The sequence below is a fragment of the Urocampus carinirostris genome, chromosome 2 (assembly GCF_059441175.1).
Source record: "Urocampus carinirostris isolate Australia breed hairy pipefish chromosome 2, RoL_Ucar_1.0, whole genome shotgun sequence".
NCBI lineage: Eukaryota > Metazoa > Chordata > Actinopteri > Syngnathiformes > Syngnathidae > Urocampus > Urocampus carinirostris.
This window is the reverse complement of record NC_142350.1, coordinates 50,471,716-50,490,000: the sequence shown is the minus strand read 5'-3', so window position 1 is coordinate 50,490,000 and position 18,285 is coordinate 50,471,716. Positions and strand designations below refer to the sequence as shown.

Genomic DNA, 18,285 nt, shown 5'->3' with positions numbered 1-18,285 from the left:
CCAGTCCAAATTGTCCCTAGGTATGAATGAGCGAGTGAGTTGTCTGTCTCCGTGTGCCGTGCAACTGGCTGGCAACCCGTTCAGGGTGTCCCCTGCCCACTGCCCAAGTATAGCTGGGATGGGCTCCAGCACCCCAACGACCCTACTGAGGATAAGTGGTGCAGATAATGGATGGATGAATTAAAGTTTTTTTTACCACTAAGGGGCATTAAATATTAGACACTGTTCTTTTAAGGTAGTGTTTCCCAGTGGTAAATTGTAATGGGAATAATATCAGAAAATGTAAGCTATAGTACATATTACTGTCATTTTTAATCCAACACCCATGTGTTGAGAGATTTGTAGAAAAAATATTTACATTGTATTGTATTGTTCATATTCATTAATAAATTTACGATTTACTCAAGATCTAAAAATTAATGTCTTGAAATGCACACGCAAGATCAAAAACCGCATAAATAAATAAATTACAGATATATTTGTGGCTCTGCAAAATACATGATTCACACCAGATTTCTTTCTTAAATGAAATTGAAAAATTGGCAATTATTGACGCATTATTATCATCAAAAAAGGCAATAAAACGCACTAAACCACAATGCATTTTTAACAGGACTGAAGTTTCATCTCAAAACCGGCAGCCATCTCACTTCGCCTGTTGTCAGGAGTGTTTAAGTTCCGACTTGAATATTTGTTCGAATATAGAATCATTTGAGTCTCATTAAAAATAAAAGGCACCTTTGACTGTTCTCTCATTCTTTTTAATATGCTTTGATGGACGGCACAATCATGACAATTTTATATCGTACTTCGGCCAGAGGTTCCGTCATGTTTTCCTAATGTTTCAAAAGCTTTGACTCACACATAAGACCCCGTGCGGGAACCTAGAAAAAAAGAAAAGACTATAAATGGTGTCATAATATTATGCTTTGGCAAATAATCAGTTGAAGTCTTTGGCTACTTTATAAAGCCTGAAAGCTTCCCATGTGAAGCAATACACAGATTAAAATAAACATTTTATTTGAATTCGTTCCATGCTTTGGAATACAGCCTAGTAATATATAAAGCAGGAGTCACCAGGTAGCGTCCTAAGAACAGCTGAGTAGCAGGTAGACTGGTTCTGAAAGAGCTCATTAGTGATGGGTGAGTGTGATTTTCAAGGGAAATTGATTTTCACCTTGCATAGGAAATCTTTAATATGATCAGTGTCCTTGAATACGTAAGGAATTCTTCCAAAAATATTTTTAAAATTTGCCTTTAAATTATATATGTGCCCCTATACATAGCAGATGTTTTAGAGCACATGTGTCAAACAGGCGGCCCGCGGGCCAGATCAGGCCCGCTAAGGGATTGAATCCGGCCCGCGAGACAACACTCAGAGAAGCGCAATAGAAAAACGAGCTGCAGGTTAAAATATGTCAACTTGATGTTGCCAAAGCCAGGTGCCTCTCACAAAGACACTGTACTTGTCTTTATCTCTCCCCCCCTCTCTTTCTCTCTCTGTTTCTTTTCCACCCCTTTTCTCTCACTCTGTCTCGGTCTCTTTCACTCTCTGTGTCTCTTTTTCTCATCCTTTGTTGCTCTCTGTCTCTTTCTCTCTGTGTCTTTTGACCTCTTTTGCTCTAACTTCCTTTTTTCTTTTTCTCTCTTTTCTCTTTCTCTCTTCATACCCTTCGCGCTTTCTTTTCTTTTTTCTCTCCTTCTATCTTTCTATTTCTCTTTGGATTTCTTTCTTCTTCTCCCTTTGTGTTTGTTGCTCATGCTCTCTCCCTCTCTCTCTTTTTCTTTCTTTGTCCTGCCCTCTCTCCTTTTACTTCCCTCTTCCTTTTATTTCTTTATCTCTTTTTCTTTCTCTTTAATCTACTAGTCCGGCCCCCGACAGAATGTTTGTTCCATCGTGTGGCCCCCGAGTTAAAATGAGTTTGACACCCCTGTTTTAGAAGCTATCTCTGCATATTTTCATGCTGCATCTAATAATAAAAACATATAATAACATAATAACAATATAGTAATAACATGATAGGCGGCTATGTTGGAAATGCAAATCAAACTGGTAGTCCTTTGAGCTTATCTGTAAAAAAATAGCTCTCAGTTTTAAAAAGGTTGGTAAATCCCAACTAGAAAGGATAGTATTATATGTTGTAATACTAATGAACTAATTACTATGGGGCTAATAAGTCCTTACCTCAAGTATTTTTGCCCAGTAAATTATCATCTTTTATTTATTGGACATATAAGAAAAAAGGAGGATGTCACAGTTGGTCAATTCAATTTTGTGTTGTGCGCATGTGCAATTTTGAGACATCCCAAAATGATAAAGATAATGATGTCAATAATAATAATCAACAAGTTAATCAGAACTTCATTTCATTAAAAAAAACTAAGAAGATTCCAAAACGAGAGGAAAAAGATGCAAAGGTAATAAAAGATTAAGAGCTTCACTATAAATATCCATCCATCCATTATCGGCACCGCTTATCCTCAGTAAGGTCGCAGGGATCCTGGAGCCCATCCCAGCTAACTTCGGGCAGTGGGCAGGGGACACTCTGAGCTGCTTGCCACCCTGTCGCAGGGCTCAAAGAGACAGACAACTCACTCGCTCATTCACACCTAAGGACAATTTGGACCAGCCAACTAACCTGAAATGCATGTTTTTGGAATATGGGGGTAACCGGAGTGCCTGGAGGAAACCCACACTGGCACGGGGAGAACATGCAAACTCCACACGGGAAGGTTGAAGTAGCTGGGCTTTAACCCTTAACCTCTGCACCGTGGGGCTTCGCGCCGACCACCGAGTCCCCCCGTGCCGCCTAAATATTATTATATATATATATATATCTCATCTCATTAGCTGCACCGCTTATCCCTAGTAGGGTCGCGGGGGTGCTGGAGCCCATCCCAGCAATTATCGGGCAGTGGGCAGGGGACACCCTGAACTGGTTGCCAGCCAATCGCAGGGCACATGGGGACAGACGACTCACTCGCTCATTCACACCTAGGGACAATTTGGACCGGCCAATTTACCTGAAATTAATGTTTTTGGAATGTGGGAGGAAACCGGAGTGCCCGGAGGAAACCCACGCAAGCACGGCGAGAACATACAAACTCCGCACAGGAAGTCTGGAGCTGGATTTGAACCCACACAGGAAGTTCCCATGACTTGAACTGTGCCGCACATGCGCTAACCACTGCGCCGCCCATATATATACTGGACTGTCTCAGAAAATTAGAATATTGTGATAAAGTTCTTTATTTTCTGTAATGCAATTAAAAAAACAAAAATGTCATACATTTTGGATTCATTACACATCAACTGAACTATTTCAAGCCTTTTATTATTTGAATATTGCTGATTTTGGCTTACAGCTGGAAAAAAACTCAAAAATCCTATCTCAAAATATTAGAATACTTCCTCAGACCAAGTAAAAAAAATAATTTTATTCAGATTCAGATTCAGATTCAGATTCAGATCTACTTTATTGTCATTCTAGTACACGTGTATACAGAACGAAATGTCGATGCATCTGACCCCCACAGTTTCCTTAAAAGTACAGATATAAATAAAGTTGTATTGTATTTTGGCTACGTATAGTATTTTACCATAGTGCCGATAGTGCAAGAAGAGTAGCTAACCAGATGTGCAAAATGGGCAGTCAGGTTAACAAGTCAGGTACACAGTAACACTGTAACATAACGCTGTAATTACAATAGTGCAGAGAGCAATGTGCAAGGAGTGGCAAGCTATAAAAAACTGCCAGTAGTGCAAAAAGTCAGATTAGCAGCCGTTTAGATTTAAGTTAACTATATGTTAGATTGACCATTTAACAGTCTAATGGCCAGGGGGACTAGACTATTGCGGAGCCTGGTGGTCCTGCACCGCACACTGCAGTACCTCTTCCCAGAGGCTAGCAGAGTGAACAGTCCATGATGGGGGTGAGAGGGGTCCCCGGTAATGTTCTTAGCATGGGATAGGCAGCGCTTCTGGCCAATGTCCTGAATGGAGGGAAGTGTAGTCCCGATTATTTTCTCTGCTGTCCTCGTTACCCTCCTCACACTACCCCAGTCGTTGGCGCTGCAGCCTCCACACCACACAGAGATACAGCTGGTCAGGATACTCTCTATGGTGCCCCTGTAGAATGTGATGAGGGAGGGTGGGGGCAGGTGGGCTCTCCTCATCCTCCGCAGGAAGTACAGGCGTTGCTGTGCCCTCTTAACCAGTGATGCAGTGTTCACGGACCAGGTGAGTTTGTTTGTAATGTGCACCCCTAGGAACTTGATACTGCTGACAACCTCCACAGCCTTGTTGTTGATGCAAAGTGGGGCATGGTTGGGCTGGTTTTTCCTAAAGTCGACAATGATCTCTTTACTTTTGTCAACATTCAGGACCAGGCTGTTGTCCCTGCACCAGCCCACCAACTGCTCCACCTCCTCTCTGTAGGCCAGGTCGTTGTCATCCCTGATGAGGCCCACCACTGTTGTGTCGTCAGCATACTTCACGATGTGGTTTGTGGCGGACCTAGGGACGCAGTCGTGTGTCATCAAGGTGAACAGCAAGGGGCTTAGGACGCAGCCTTGGGGGAACCCGTGCTGAGGTAGATGACATCTGAACTGTTCTGACCTATCCGCACTGATTGGGGTCTGTCACAGAGGAAGTCCAGCAGCCAGTTCCGCAGGGGGGTGTTGAAACCCAGGAGTCTCATTTTGTCTACCAGATGTTGTGGGATGATGGTGTTGAATGCTGAACTGAAGTCCAGGAACAGCATCCGCACATGGGTGTTCTTTTCCTCTAGATGTGTCAGGCTCAGGTGAAGCGCAGAGGAGATGGCATCCCTGGTGGAGCGGTTTGTCCTGTAGGCAAACTGAAAGGGGTCGAATGAGGAGGGGAGACTGGAGGTGATGTGCTCTTTAACCAGTCTCTCAAAGCACTTCATTATGATAGGAGTCAGTGCAACGGGCCGGTAATCGTTGAATGATAAGATCAGGGGTTTCTTTGGCACTGGGATGATGTTGGCAAATTTGAAGCATGATGGTACTTTGGCTTGGTCTAGCGAGGTGTTGAAAATGTCTGTTAATACACAAGCCAGCTGATCGGCGCACTCCCTAAGTACCCGCCCCGGAATGTTGTCCGGGCCTGGAGCCTTCCTTGTGTTGACCCTTCTCAGGGTCTTCCTCACGTCAGATGAGTCCAGGTGGAGTGCTCTTTCGTCCTGATTTGGAACCGCTTTCGCTGCAGTGGTGCCGTTTTGTGCCTCGAACCTTCCAAAGAATTTGTTGAGGTCATTCAGAAAGTCCATGCTAGTGTCCTGCACTGGGGCGGTGGTTGGCTTGTATTTGGTAATGGCCTGAATGCCTTTCCACATATCCCTGGTGTTAGTTTTATTGAGGAAACGTTCCTGGATTTTTTGACTGTACGTTCGCTTTGCTAGTCTGATAGCACGGTTCAGGTTAGCCCTCGCTGATCTCAGCGCCTCCTTGTCACCAGATTTAAAGACAAGGTTCCGTACTTTTAGTTGTTTGCGTATCTCAGCAAAACAGCAAAACTAAATCAAACATTTGAAAATGTCCATTGATGCACTCAGTACTTGGTTGGGAATCCTTTTGCACGGATTACTGCATCAATCCGGCGTGGCATGGAGGCAATCAGCCTGTGGCATTGCTGAGGTGTTATTGATGCCCAGGATGCTTCGATAGCGGCCTTCAGCTCATTTGCATTTGTAGGTCTGGTGTCTTTCATCTTCTTCTTAACTATACCCCACAAATTCTCGATGGGGTTCAGGTCAGGGGAATTAGCAGGCCAATCAAGGACAGTGATGCCATGGTCAGTGCACCAGTTACTGGTGGTTTTGGCACTGTGGGCAGGTGCCAGATCATGCTGGAAAATGAAATCCTCATCTCCATAGAGCTTTTCAGCAGATGGAAGCATGTAGTGCTCTAAAATCTCTTGGTACACAGTTGCATTTACTCTGGATTTGATGAAACACGGTGGACCAACACCAGCAGCTGACATGGCTCCCCAAACCATTGCTGACTGTGGGAACTTCACACTGGATTTCAAGCAACTTGGATTTTGCTCTTCTCCAGCCTTTCTCCAGACTCTGGCGCCTTGACTTCCAAATGAAATGCAAAACTTGCTTTCGTCTGAAAAGAGGACTTTGGACCACTCTGCAACTGTCCAGTGCTTCTTCTCCAAAGCCCAAGTCAGACGCTTCTTCCGTTGTCTTGAGTTCAGAAGTGGCTTGACCATGGGAATACGGCTATTGTAGCCCATTTCCCGGACACGTCTGTGAACTGTGGCTTTTGATACCTGGACTCCAGCTTCAGCCCACTGTCTTTGAAGCTCCCTCAAATTCTGGAAGCGGCTCTTCTTCACAATTTTGTTAAGGCTGCGGTCATCTCTCTTGGTTGTGCAGCGTTTCCGGCCACATTTTTCCCTTCCAACAGACTTTTTGTGGATATGCTTTGAAACTGCACTCTGTGAACAGCCTGCTCTTTGAGAAATTTCTTTTTGTGTCTTACCCTCCTGATGGAGGGTATCAATGATGGTCCTCTGGACAGCAGTCAGATCAGCAGTCTTCCCCATACTTGTGATTTAGTTTACTGAACCAAGCTGAGTGTTTTTAAGGCTCAGGAAAGCCTCGCAAGGTGTTTCGAGTTAATTAGATGATTCAGGTGATTAGTTGAATAGCCTACTTGTATACTTTTTCATGATATTCTAATATTTTGAGATAGGATTTTTGAGTTTTCTTAAGCTGTAAGCCAAATTCAGCAATATTAAAATAATAAAAGGCTTGAAATAGTTCAGTTGATGTGTAATGAATCCAGAATGTATGACATTTTTGTTTTTTTAATTGCATTACAGAAAATAAAGAACTTTATCACAATATTCAATTTTTCTGAGACAGTCCAGTATATGTATATATATATATATATATATATATACACACACATACATACACATACATACATACATACATACATACATACATAATTTACACACACATAAACCAATTGGAATGAATACCCCATTTGTGATCAGTTTAAGTATCCATTTTCTTTTTTAATAGAAAATATAATACAAAAATACTACTACAGAAATATGACAACTGAAATACTGCAAAAATCTAACTACAGTAACATTACAAATATACTAGAAAAAAATACAAAATACCACATAAATATTGCAAAATACCACTGTAGAAATACTACAAAAATACTACGGAAATACTACAAAAATATTACAAAATTGCTTCAAAACTAGATATCAATTTTAGTTTTTAAAAACAGGGACGTACTATATTATTTTGCTTTCATTCTTAAAAGAAAAAAATACTACAAAAACACAACCACAGTAATAATACCAAAATCCTAGAGAAAGGCTACAAAGATACTACAGAAATAATACAAAATACTACTATGGATATACTTATGAAATACTTTTACAGAAACATTACAAAAAAGCCAGCACAGTTATACTATAATATAGAAATACTACTACAAAAATATCATGACAGAAACACAATAGAAATGCGAATACAGAAATTGTATGACAAAAACAATGCCCAAAAAACAACAACTATACAACTTATACTGCAAAAATACAAAAAAAATCTATTATGGAAATAGTACAAAATACTACTGAAAAACTACATAACTACTGCTTAAATACTACTACAGAAATATGACAAACTTGCTGAAAAATGAAAAACTACAATAATACGACAAAATAACCAATCCTACAAAAATCCGACGACAGTCAGACTACCGAATTACAAATAAAATCTAACTACAGTAATGATACAAAAGTAAATATCAAATGTTGTACTGGGCTAGCAAGTCCAGGGACCTAATATATGATTTTGCTTTAATTTGAGAGTGTTCCAAAACCAATTTAATGTCATTAATCTATTCTAAAACAAATATAACAAAATATGACATGTAGATATCTGCATGTATATTTATTCATACATGAAGAAATTGTATGGGTCTCCAGGACAGGACCCTTGGCCACATTTTAGAACCCAATGCGCCCCCAAACCCCAAATAGTCCCACACCTGCCATAGTCTAATGCAGCTTTTACATCGTGGTTTAATAGAATAGAATTAAAATGTTAAAGACATCGATATCAACGTTGAAAATCATTTTATGAAACAAGATTAGACATGGCACTCCAAGGTAAAACATATAATAAAAACTTTGAAGAGAAAAAGATAAAAGAATATTAGGAAAAATGGGCAAGAAATGATTACAATCTAGTGCTTGGAAAACTGGCCTAAATTATGATAATAATACAATGAAAAAGAATAGTGCATCGTTAAAATGGTGCAATGAAAAGTAGTGAAATAACATTTAGCAGCAACAATTAAAAAAGCTAATACAATTCACAAGGTATATATTGTCACAGTTTTGTGCAATAGTATACATTTTAAGTTTCATTTAGCAACAACAAAAAAGACAAAGACCCAGTATAAGGTGCAAGATATGTTTTCAAAGTTTACCACAGACTCAAGACTCTTAACAGAAAAACGGTCCATCAAGGCTCATGGAAAATTGCTTGCGACAGGCCGCTCTTTGCGGCCACTTCTCCCTGTTTTCTTTTCTCGTATATAAGCAAAAAAGAAACAAAATGGAATCTAAGACCGCCGATGTATCACCGTCGTCACTTTGCAATGTGTCGCCTGCATGAAAACGGTTATGAGATTTTTAATTTATGAAAGAAATCATCTCACCAAGTCCTGTGTCAACATTTTTTACGCATCAGTTTTGGCTCAGAGACGGTAACCCAACTGTAAAAAACACATAAATGCTTATACGATGTTTTTGAACGACCCTTCGAGGACGGCGTATAAACCTGAACGGAAAAAATACACGTTTAAGTCTTTGCTTTGATAAGAGCGTTGACTCGTCAACAGTTTTGGGCGAGTTACTGAAAAAAAATCGTTACAGTTAAATGCTCTGCTCTTTTTTGTTCTGTTACATTTCCCGCAAAAATGAGATACAAGTCATTTTGGTGACGTTAGCGTGAGTGACGCATGCTGGGAAGGACAGTTCTGTCAGGACCAGAACGGAGACAGGACCCACTTGCGTTGCGTTTCTCAGAAGTTTTATTGGAAGAAAGAGAAAGGGTTGCGGCCACGATCCGGTGGTTGCTGGACGCGGGAAATAGGTTCCTCTGAACGCGGAAGTGGATCTTCCGTGTCGAGTGATGGCAGTGTCGGAAACGGAAAAAACGGGTCAGGAGCAAGAACAGGAGAGCAAAAAATTGGTCGGGGTCGTAAGCGAGTCGTAAGCCATGAAAGGAGAGTAGACGTGGTCAGGATCAAAAACGGGTCGAAGCCGGGGGACAGATGGGAGCAAAAACCAGGTGGGAGTCAGGGTCGAAAAAGGCTTGCCTAGAGTTAACTGTGGTTCGCAGACAGACTGACAACAGGGGACAGTAGAAGTGGGTAGAAATAGGGACAGAGAGCCAATCAAAGTTCGAGGCAGTTGACGCCAAAGGAGCGGGCACAGGTGATGCATATCGGTAATCATGACAAGTTCACGCGGGGGGACATTTTCCGGCATGACACAGCAAGGTTGAAATTATCAACACAGGCCTAGAGCGCCCTCTTGCTGTTTAGCGTGAAAATAACATCGAAATAATATACCCCGTAATGATGTGTTAGGCAGCACGGCGGCGCAGTGGTTAGCACGTGTGCGGCACAGTTCTGAGGTCGTGGGAACCTCCTGCGTGGGTTCAAATCCAGCTCCCGGCCTTACTGTGCGGAGTTTGTATGTTCTCCCCGTGCTTGCGTGGGTTTCCCTTGGGCACTCCGGTTTCCTCCCATATTCCAAAGACATGCATTTCAGGTGAATTGGCCGGTCCAAATTGTCCATAGTTGTGACTGAGCGAGTGAGTTGTCTGTCCCCGTGTGCCCTGCGATTGGCTGGCAACCAGTTCAGGGATGGGCTCTAGCACCCCCGCGACCCTACTGAGGATAAGCGGTGCAGCTAATGAGATGAGATGAGATGATGTGTTAAAAAAATTCACAGATAATTCGCACCCGAAGTATAAGTCGCACCCCTGGCATGAAAACAAATCAGCGACTTATAATCCAGAAAATTTCTGTAACTGTAACGGAATACAATTACCATAGATTTTCTTGGTACTATAATTACGTACCGCCGTTATATGTATTCCGTTACTCTTCAAGCCTACTCCTAATACTGTTCGTCAACAGCTTTGCTGGAGATCGTATCTCGCAGTAACCTGTTATGCGGCCAGTTGTTTTTGGCGCGACGTGCCTCAAAGCCTGTGCCGGGCTTTGCCAGCTTTAGTTTGATTTAGTTGGGACTGGTTGCTGAAAGGTGCGTGCGAAGCGAGCAAAGCAAATGGGCGGAAGGTGCGGAGTGGACATACCTATCCCTGCAGGGTGTGAGGAATTTGAAAAAATACCTGGCACAAACGTGGCAAAACTTGGATGGGGGTCGACGGGGATGTTTGGATTTAACTTACTAAAACGGAATAAAAAAGTCCTAAAAGAACACCCTTGGGTTCTCTAAAATGTGTGAGCAATTAATACTGTCTCAGTTTTCCTTCACTTGTGGAGAGAAAATCTCTGAAGAAACATAAAGACATTGAAAACAAGCATAAAACTCTTTCCTGGATTTTATTTTACAAAAATAAAAGTCACCTTTGACTGTTCTCTCAGAACTGAGGTGTTTGTGTCTAAGTATAGGATCATTTTACTTTAATTAAGAAATAATAATAAATATTAACCCTCCTGTTGTCCTGTTCAGATTCAGATTCAGATCTACTTTATTGTCATTCTAGTACACGTGTATACAGAACGAAATGTCGATACATCTGACCCGCACAGTTTCCTCGAATGTACAGATATAAGTAAAAGTTGTATTGTATTATGGCTACGTATAGTATTTTACCATACCATAGTGCCGATAGTGCAAGAGGAGTAGCTAACCAGATGTGCAAAATGGGCATTCAGGTTAACAAGTCAGGTAAACAGTAACATTAACACTGTAACAGTAACGCTGTAAGTACAATAGTGCAGAGAGCAAATGTGCAAGGAGTGGCAAGCTATAAAGAACTGCCAGTAGTGCAAAAAGTCAGATTAGCAGCCGTTAAGATTTAGGTTAACCATATGTTATATATGTTGTTAGAAACCTAGAAAAAAATTCCCTACATGTTATTTTATTTGACTTTACCGTTATCAATTATTCTAGATTGGTCGTAACAGTAAAAAACCTGAAACATGTTATTTACATTTCCAAGTAAGCTATAAAAAAGTACAAAGATGTTCCTTAAAATTAGGGCAACACAATCAAAATTCCTTGAGATTGGACAAGTGGCTGTCAAGGTTCATTTGGGGTGGGAAAACCCACCATTAGCTACAGGACTCTGCAGCTTCCCAAACATAGACAGGGGCTGGGTTTGCCAAGTCGACAGGGATACTTTAACATGGCACAAATTAGACCCCTGATTTATTGGTGTAAGGACGGTTATGTTGCAAAATGGAAAAGCATAGAATTGGGGACGGCGCACACGGAGGTAAGAAATGTAATAGCACATAAAAACAATGTTCAAAAATGTAGGTAACCAGCTGGGAGCAATAACCATAACCAACAGTGCTATAGGAATATAGAATAAGGTTTTTCGGGAGGCGAGAATTCTGAGTTGGTTTGCCTTCGATGACAGGTTTATTCCCGGACAGAATGATAAAGGGTTTCAAGCGATATGTAGAATAATTGAAAATGGCAAGCTGCTGAGGTTTTGTGGAATTGAAAGAAAAATTTGTGTTACAGGGAATGGATTATTTTCGTTACCTTCAATTGAAAAACTATTAAAGGTTATCAACATTTTTGAAAGATGCTATAAATTAAAACTTTTAAAGCATTTCCTGATATGCATGAATGTTTTGTGGCATGTAGTGGACATTCATCACTTTAAATGAAAAGAAATTGGAAAAGGAGTTGGATACAAAAATAACAGAACATGAGTGGGGGAAAATTTGTAAAACACAGTGCACATCCACAAGCTCCAGGATTCTGAGGGAATTCAACCGGAAGAATGTGGTCAGTTTTTTATACTTATTATTAATTAGAAAAGGTTTTTTAGGGAGTTCAGCAACCATGCAGGAGATGATGTAGAGAGGTAGACATTGAACATATGCATATATTTTGTCTTTGTCAAAGAATACAAGATTACTGGGAAAAATTATGGTCTCTTTTAAAGAATATTGTGGGATACCGAAAATATTTAAGGTGCTGTATTTGGGAAATCTAACAGAAGAAATATTCAAAAAAGGGCAATGATTCTTTTGACAGCTAGCAGAACAGTAATAACATGATTATGGTACAAACAAGAGCTCCTCAACGTGGAGCAGTTGGTGTGCACTTTGGAGGAAATGTGTGTAATGGAGAGATCCACATATCGAATAAGAAAACAGGAGACACAATTATTGAATAAATTGGGAAGAAGGATAGACTTTAGGGAAATTAAGGACACTACTTGCGAACAATGTTGACCGGACTTTGAATAATGACCTGAGCATGGAAGATATGCCCCAACACTGCAATGTCATTTTGCTTTTTTTCCCCATTTTTTGTCTTTTGTTAGTTGTATGTTCAAAAAAAGAAAACAAGAACGATAATATTAAATTGTTAAAAAAACAAATCTCTTCTTAAGTTAAAATTCAAAAGAAGACGTCCCCTCCGGTGTTTACAGGCTCAAACTCCTTCACCCTGCTCCTTGATTTGCATATTGCAGATTGATGCATACTAATTAACAAGCTGGAATGCATGAAGAGCGGGTCAAAGCACGAGAACGAAGCCATAGCTCAGATAAATGTAATCATATAATGTGTCCAGATGGATGTGCTGTGATAAATAAATAGCTCAAAGCATTTTCATTTCATTTTATGTTGCAATGTATTGCATATTTACCGTTTCATGGATCATTCGAGTTGCTATAAAATGTTAAAATGGTCAGACCATATTCTAAAAAACATAATGATGAAATATGCGGTACAAAAGACACATTTTTGGGCCACGGTATTATAGTTATAGACATTTACCTTTAAAGTGTGTTTATTGAAGGAAGTCAAAGACTACAGTACAGAAGAACCCCCCGTACCTCGCGTAAAAAGATTATGCTTGTACATACATAATTACATTAGTAACAAAATAGTATATAGTCATTACTACTCACATGCGATATATGTGTATAGGATTACACATGTTACGTTTTGCCTGTGGACCCAAGTGAATAGAAAGCAGCAACTGAGGCAGGGGTGCTTAGATTAAGGATGGTATTTAATAACAAAACCAGGAACAAAGTAACAAACAAACAAGGGGTCACAAAACAAATGATATGTCCAAACAAAATCAAACCTGACAATATACAAACCAGAAAAAAAGACAACCCGGAAATGGAAATTCAATGACCCGACGCAGTGGGCTGTCCGAGCAGTCAATATTAACTCTTGTCATAATAAGGGACAAATGTGTGGAGATGGGGTTTAGATATGTCTTGCTCCACACCGAGTTGGCACCCTCTAAAGGATGGTGGCGTGCAAGATGCTGACAACATAACAGTATAAATAAATATACATGTAAAGGGACACTGACATTTTATTTACGTTCCGGGTTATGTGACTTGAGCTGGTGCAAAGTTACTAGGGCGATGCCAATGGGGTATGAGGGTTCTCATGCTGCTTGAAGATTTCCTCCATGTTTCTAATGATGGTCCTGTTTATTGGTTACGACTGTGCGACTTTGCGAGGGTAGCAATTTGTGTGTCTTCTTTGTATTTCTTGAAAATTACAACCTTGATTTTCATTTTATTTTATGATTTTGCTTCTCCCTTCAACCTTGGGGCCCATGAAACAATAGTAAAATGATTAAAGAAGCACACAAAAATCTGAACAGAATGAATAAAGAACCATTGTGGGAGGTAATTCAGCCAATAGCATTTCGGCATTTTCATATTGGCATGACCCAAACCAATAGCAGTCAAAAAAATTGTATTCTGTCAACTAATAGCAGACAGACAATTTAGAGATGTAACTCCACATACCCACAAACACCACAAAGTTTGAATTTTAGATCTTTTTTGGCGCAGAAGTCTTTTTGGGTTGATATGGTATAGAGGGGGGAATGCTGTAAAGAGGGGCCGAAAACATCTTATTCTATACTGCAAAGTGAAAACGTCCTGTGCTGTGGTTCTCCTGGGGGTTTCTATATAGGCCAGTGTTTTTTCTATATTGTTCTGATGATTTGACACAAATCTGAAATACGTCACTCCAAATGTTGAAAATCTGCAGGCTCTCGGATTTACAAGTGTCCAGCTTTTAAAAACACAGCAGTGGTAGAAAGCGAACTCACCCCCCTTGAAAAAACAGACAATATTTTTCAGTTTATCTTCTAGTGTTTATGCAGCCTACCCAGAGCCGGCCCACGGCATTGGCCAGTGGTTCCCCCGGTTGGGGCATGAGGCTCCGTCAAGGGGGAGGCATTTGACTTTGGGGAACTTACTTAACATTGCCCGTTTAAAATGCAATTACACCTCCACTACACTAGGGTGCAGTGGCTTTCTCATTTGCAGGTTGTTTTCTTTACATTTAGCCTCCACTCAGTGGATTAAGCACAGTAGTGGTTAGCACATTCGCCTAACACGCGAAAGGTCCCTGGTTCGAGACCTGGTGGAAACATTTGTTGGTCTGGAGAGAGCCCAAGACACACTACAGGAAATAGTTCCCCTGCAACCCTAACACACACACACACACACACACACATAAGCGTTGAGTATAAAGTGTAGGCACGGAATGTAGCAGGCCCTCAAGTGACCCAATGAAAGAAATATTTAACACAGAGGCAAAGAGAGAAGGGGTAAAGGGACAAACAAAGTTATCCTAAAAGCTAAGACGAGGAAGTCTGACAAAGCATACGTAGCACTTCACTGTGACCATGGAGGGAGACAAGCAATGACCGGTGCGCTTGCTCTGTTAAAAAAGTTTGCAGCGGACAGTATAAAGCCAAATAGATTAAGCTGTCATTTAAATACATTACGACCCAATCACGATGATAAGATGCTTGAGTATTTTCTAGTGAAAATGTGCCAAAAGGCGATGGATTTGGCATGGACACAGGTGACATCTTACCACCAATATCGAGCAATTGTTTTTTTCCCCACAAATATTATATGATCAGTTAAAAAAAAGATTGGGAGGTGCAAGAGGATTTCTTCTGAGGAGGAGGCGGCGTGTCAGAGAATTATTAAGAAGCACTGGCATAAGTGAACTAAGCGGCTGCTTAGAGGCCCGCGACCACTAAGGGAAACGATTAAATATATACATTTTTAACAAATAAATAAATAAATAAATAAATAAATAAATAAATAAATAAATATATATATATATATATATATAGTTTTCTGTGTGAGGGATGATTATTGATATTTACTATTAAATATACGTTTGAAAAAAAAAAATAACATTATGCTAACAAAGAGTAGTTTCCTAGAGCGTCTTTTCTCTAAATCTTTTTTCAGGAAACTCTTTGCATTTATATATTGATGCAATAAATATTTGTTTGACTTTAAATTCTGTTTTTGGACATTTGTTGTAGCAGTTAATTCAAAACTAAAACAGTTTATTTTACCTTGTTTTATGAACCTACTTGCATTTATATATTTGTATTTGAGTTTAAAATCAGTACATGTGTACATTTGCTGTATGAGTTTATTTAAAACACAAATCATAAAAGGAATTGTGTTTGCAGTAAACAATTGGTTTATTTTGTTACTTTTGGATGGCCTACTTCTTACAATATCACTGAATATCTAGTGTAAATCAACTCCAGGATGTCCTTGTAGTTGAATTTGTTCCATTTCAGATTATAAACCATAGGTAAAAGATGCCTGGCTTCCCTTTGAGGTTTTATATATTGATTACTGTGTGGCCACTGGAAGAAGTTGCTCACGTTGCCAAATATTCATCCATACATCCATTATCTGGACCGCTTATCCTCAGTAGGGTCGCAGGGGTGCTGGAGCCCATCCAAGCTGTCTTCGGGCAGTGGGCAGGGGACACCCTGAACTGGTTGCCAGCCAATCACAGGGCACACAGAGACAGACAATTTGCTCGCTCATTCACACCTAGGGACAATTTTGACCGGCCAATTAACCCGAAATGCATGTTTTTGGAATGTGGGGGAAACCGGAGTGCCCAGAAAAAACCCACGCAAGCACGCGGAGAACATGCAAACTCCACACAGTAAGGTTCAATTTTATGACCTCATAGCACGCGCTAACCAGTGCGCCGCCGTGCTGCCCTTGCCAAATATTAATTTGGAAAAAAATCTGCAAATTTGCAAATCTGTTGTCTGCTTTCGTGGCCTTTTTAATTGTGGATTACATTCTGACTACAATAGTAAAATCTCACATCTCGTATTTGTAACATGGAATGAGTCTTGGTAGGTATGAAAATGATCAAGGACAGGGGGCCACCGAATTGAATTTTGCTTAGGGCCCAATTAAGGTTTGAACGGGCCCTGAGCCTACCCAAATCAACGGGTCTGAAACGAGTCCCTGCAGCGGTGAATCCCGCCAGACTGACTTCCTCCCCGTCAACGCCAACGCTACCCCAGCCTCACCCTGCCCGTCCTTGCCTCTCATTTAATTAATTTGCGTCGGCGGTTCTCCGCAAACGCGCTGACAAATGACCGCCCTCCGCATCATAGCCTTGATTAAATGGGCGGACATTTTCTGGCCTGATAAACGACCGTCCGATCGGAACCATTCAAAATCCGTGATGAGTTATTGATCCCCTCGGGCTGGTGTCGATCACGTTTTCACCATCCTTCTCAAGTCGGTAGTGCGCTACTGCTGTCGAAAAGTCGCAATTCTTTCTCTATTTGCGTGAAATTCCTTTTTTACGAGTTGTGTAGCTTTGACGAAGGACTCATAACTCACATAGAAGTTTGCTTTGACTTGCAAGTTTAATTTGTTCCGTAAACACGTCCATAAAAGTCTTACGTGTAACTGAATTATCCCTGGTTAAAATGAATGGGACATAGCAACGTGTTGTTGTGAGGCGGACCCAAGAACAGGCACACGGGCTAAATGACTAGAGTTTATTTTGGAGAAGACAAAAACAAAAAAAAACACTCACTGGCAAGGTTCAGGAAGTCTAGAATAGATCGCCGACAGGTATTTCCAGGCAGGTTATCAGGATCATCAAGGTATACAACGTGTCGACAGCTTTTGCTGACTACACAGTCCTTAAGTACTGTGTTCCTGATTAGAGTCAGGTGTGGGTGATGAGGAAAAGGTGTGAGGTCCTCCGTTTTTTTCCTGCCTTTTGGTGCCCTCTGGAGGACGGTGGTTGGCTGGATCCTAACACGTATTGTATTTTATAAAAGCAAAGAGTGGAACATAATCAAATTTGGTACATTAGGTAACATTTAAAGGGACATTGTTTATGTTGGGGGGGGGCTTATAACTTTAGGTAACATTTAAAGGGACATTGTTTATTATTTAGCGCTTCCTTGTGGTAGAAAAAAACTATCCACCATTTTAGTGCCACAGGTACCCAAAAACCTCACGAAGAAAAAAATTATAGTGCGTTTTTTAGCATTTATTTTAGGTTGTATCAGACAATACAGCGCCATCTTGTTGTCAGAAAATAACCACTGTCGTTTTAATTTTTCAAAATACATTTTTGACTGATTCTAAAAAACACATTTCAGCTCCATTTGATGATATAATACCATCTAATGGTGATTTACTTAAAATGTACTGTAGTCAGAATGTAATAATACAAATATGTGATGCTTTAAAAACCAATTTTTATCTACTTAAGTCGAATGCCATCACATTTATTTACTTTCATTTAACGGGACAAAAAAGCATTACAAATCAAAAGATTATTTTCATGTAAAAGTTAATTCCCCAGTCCAATGCATCATGTCAGTATTAGGCTACTTTTATAATTCAAAATATACGTTTTAAATAAAAACACAGTTAGTTTGTGTGTGAAGAAATATATATATTTTCTTACCTGCTCAATATTCCCCTTATTCTTCACAAAGGAATAATAAAAGTAAAACGTTTTTACATCTTCCCAGATGGCAAATTGTGAGAGCTTTCCAATGGAAATAAGAGTATTTTAAGGACTTCTTTTGAAGGTCTAGAGGGTTTTCTAGCATATTTAAATTGCACATTATTTATTGCCAATTTCTGAAGGTAGATCCAATACAATCAATTTTGTGTGGTATTTTAGTTTTGTTCC

At 40.2% G+C, this 18,285-nt stretch overlaps 1 protein-coding gene across 2 annotated transcripts in view; it reads right to left on the bottom strand.

Moving 5' to 3' along the window:
• uts2r3 (urotensin-2 receptor 3) overlaps positions 1 to 17,276 on the bottom strand; it is a 25,651-nt gene extending 8,375 nt beyond the window's left edge. The window contains exon 1 of one of the 2 annotated variants that reach the window (XM_088328026.1): positions 17,167 to 17,276. The gene's annotated coding sequence lies outside the window, so the exon portion shown is untranslated. The remainder of the gene's footprint in view (positions 1 to 17,166) is intronic. The other variant, XM_088328028.1, reaches the window with a different exon arrangement.
• Between the last annotated feature and the right edge of the window lie 1,009 nt (positions 17,277 to 18,285).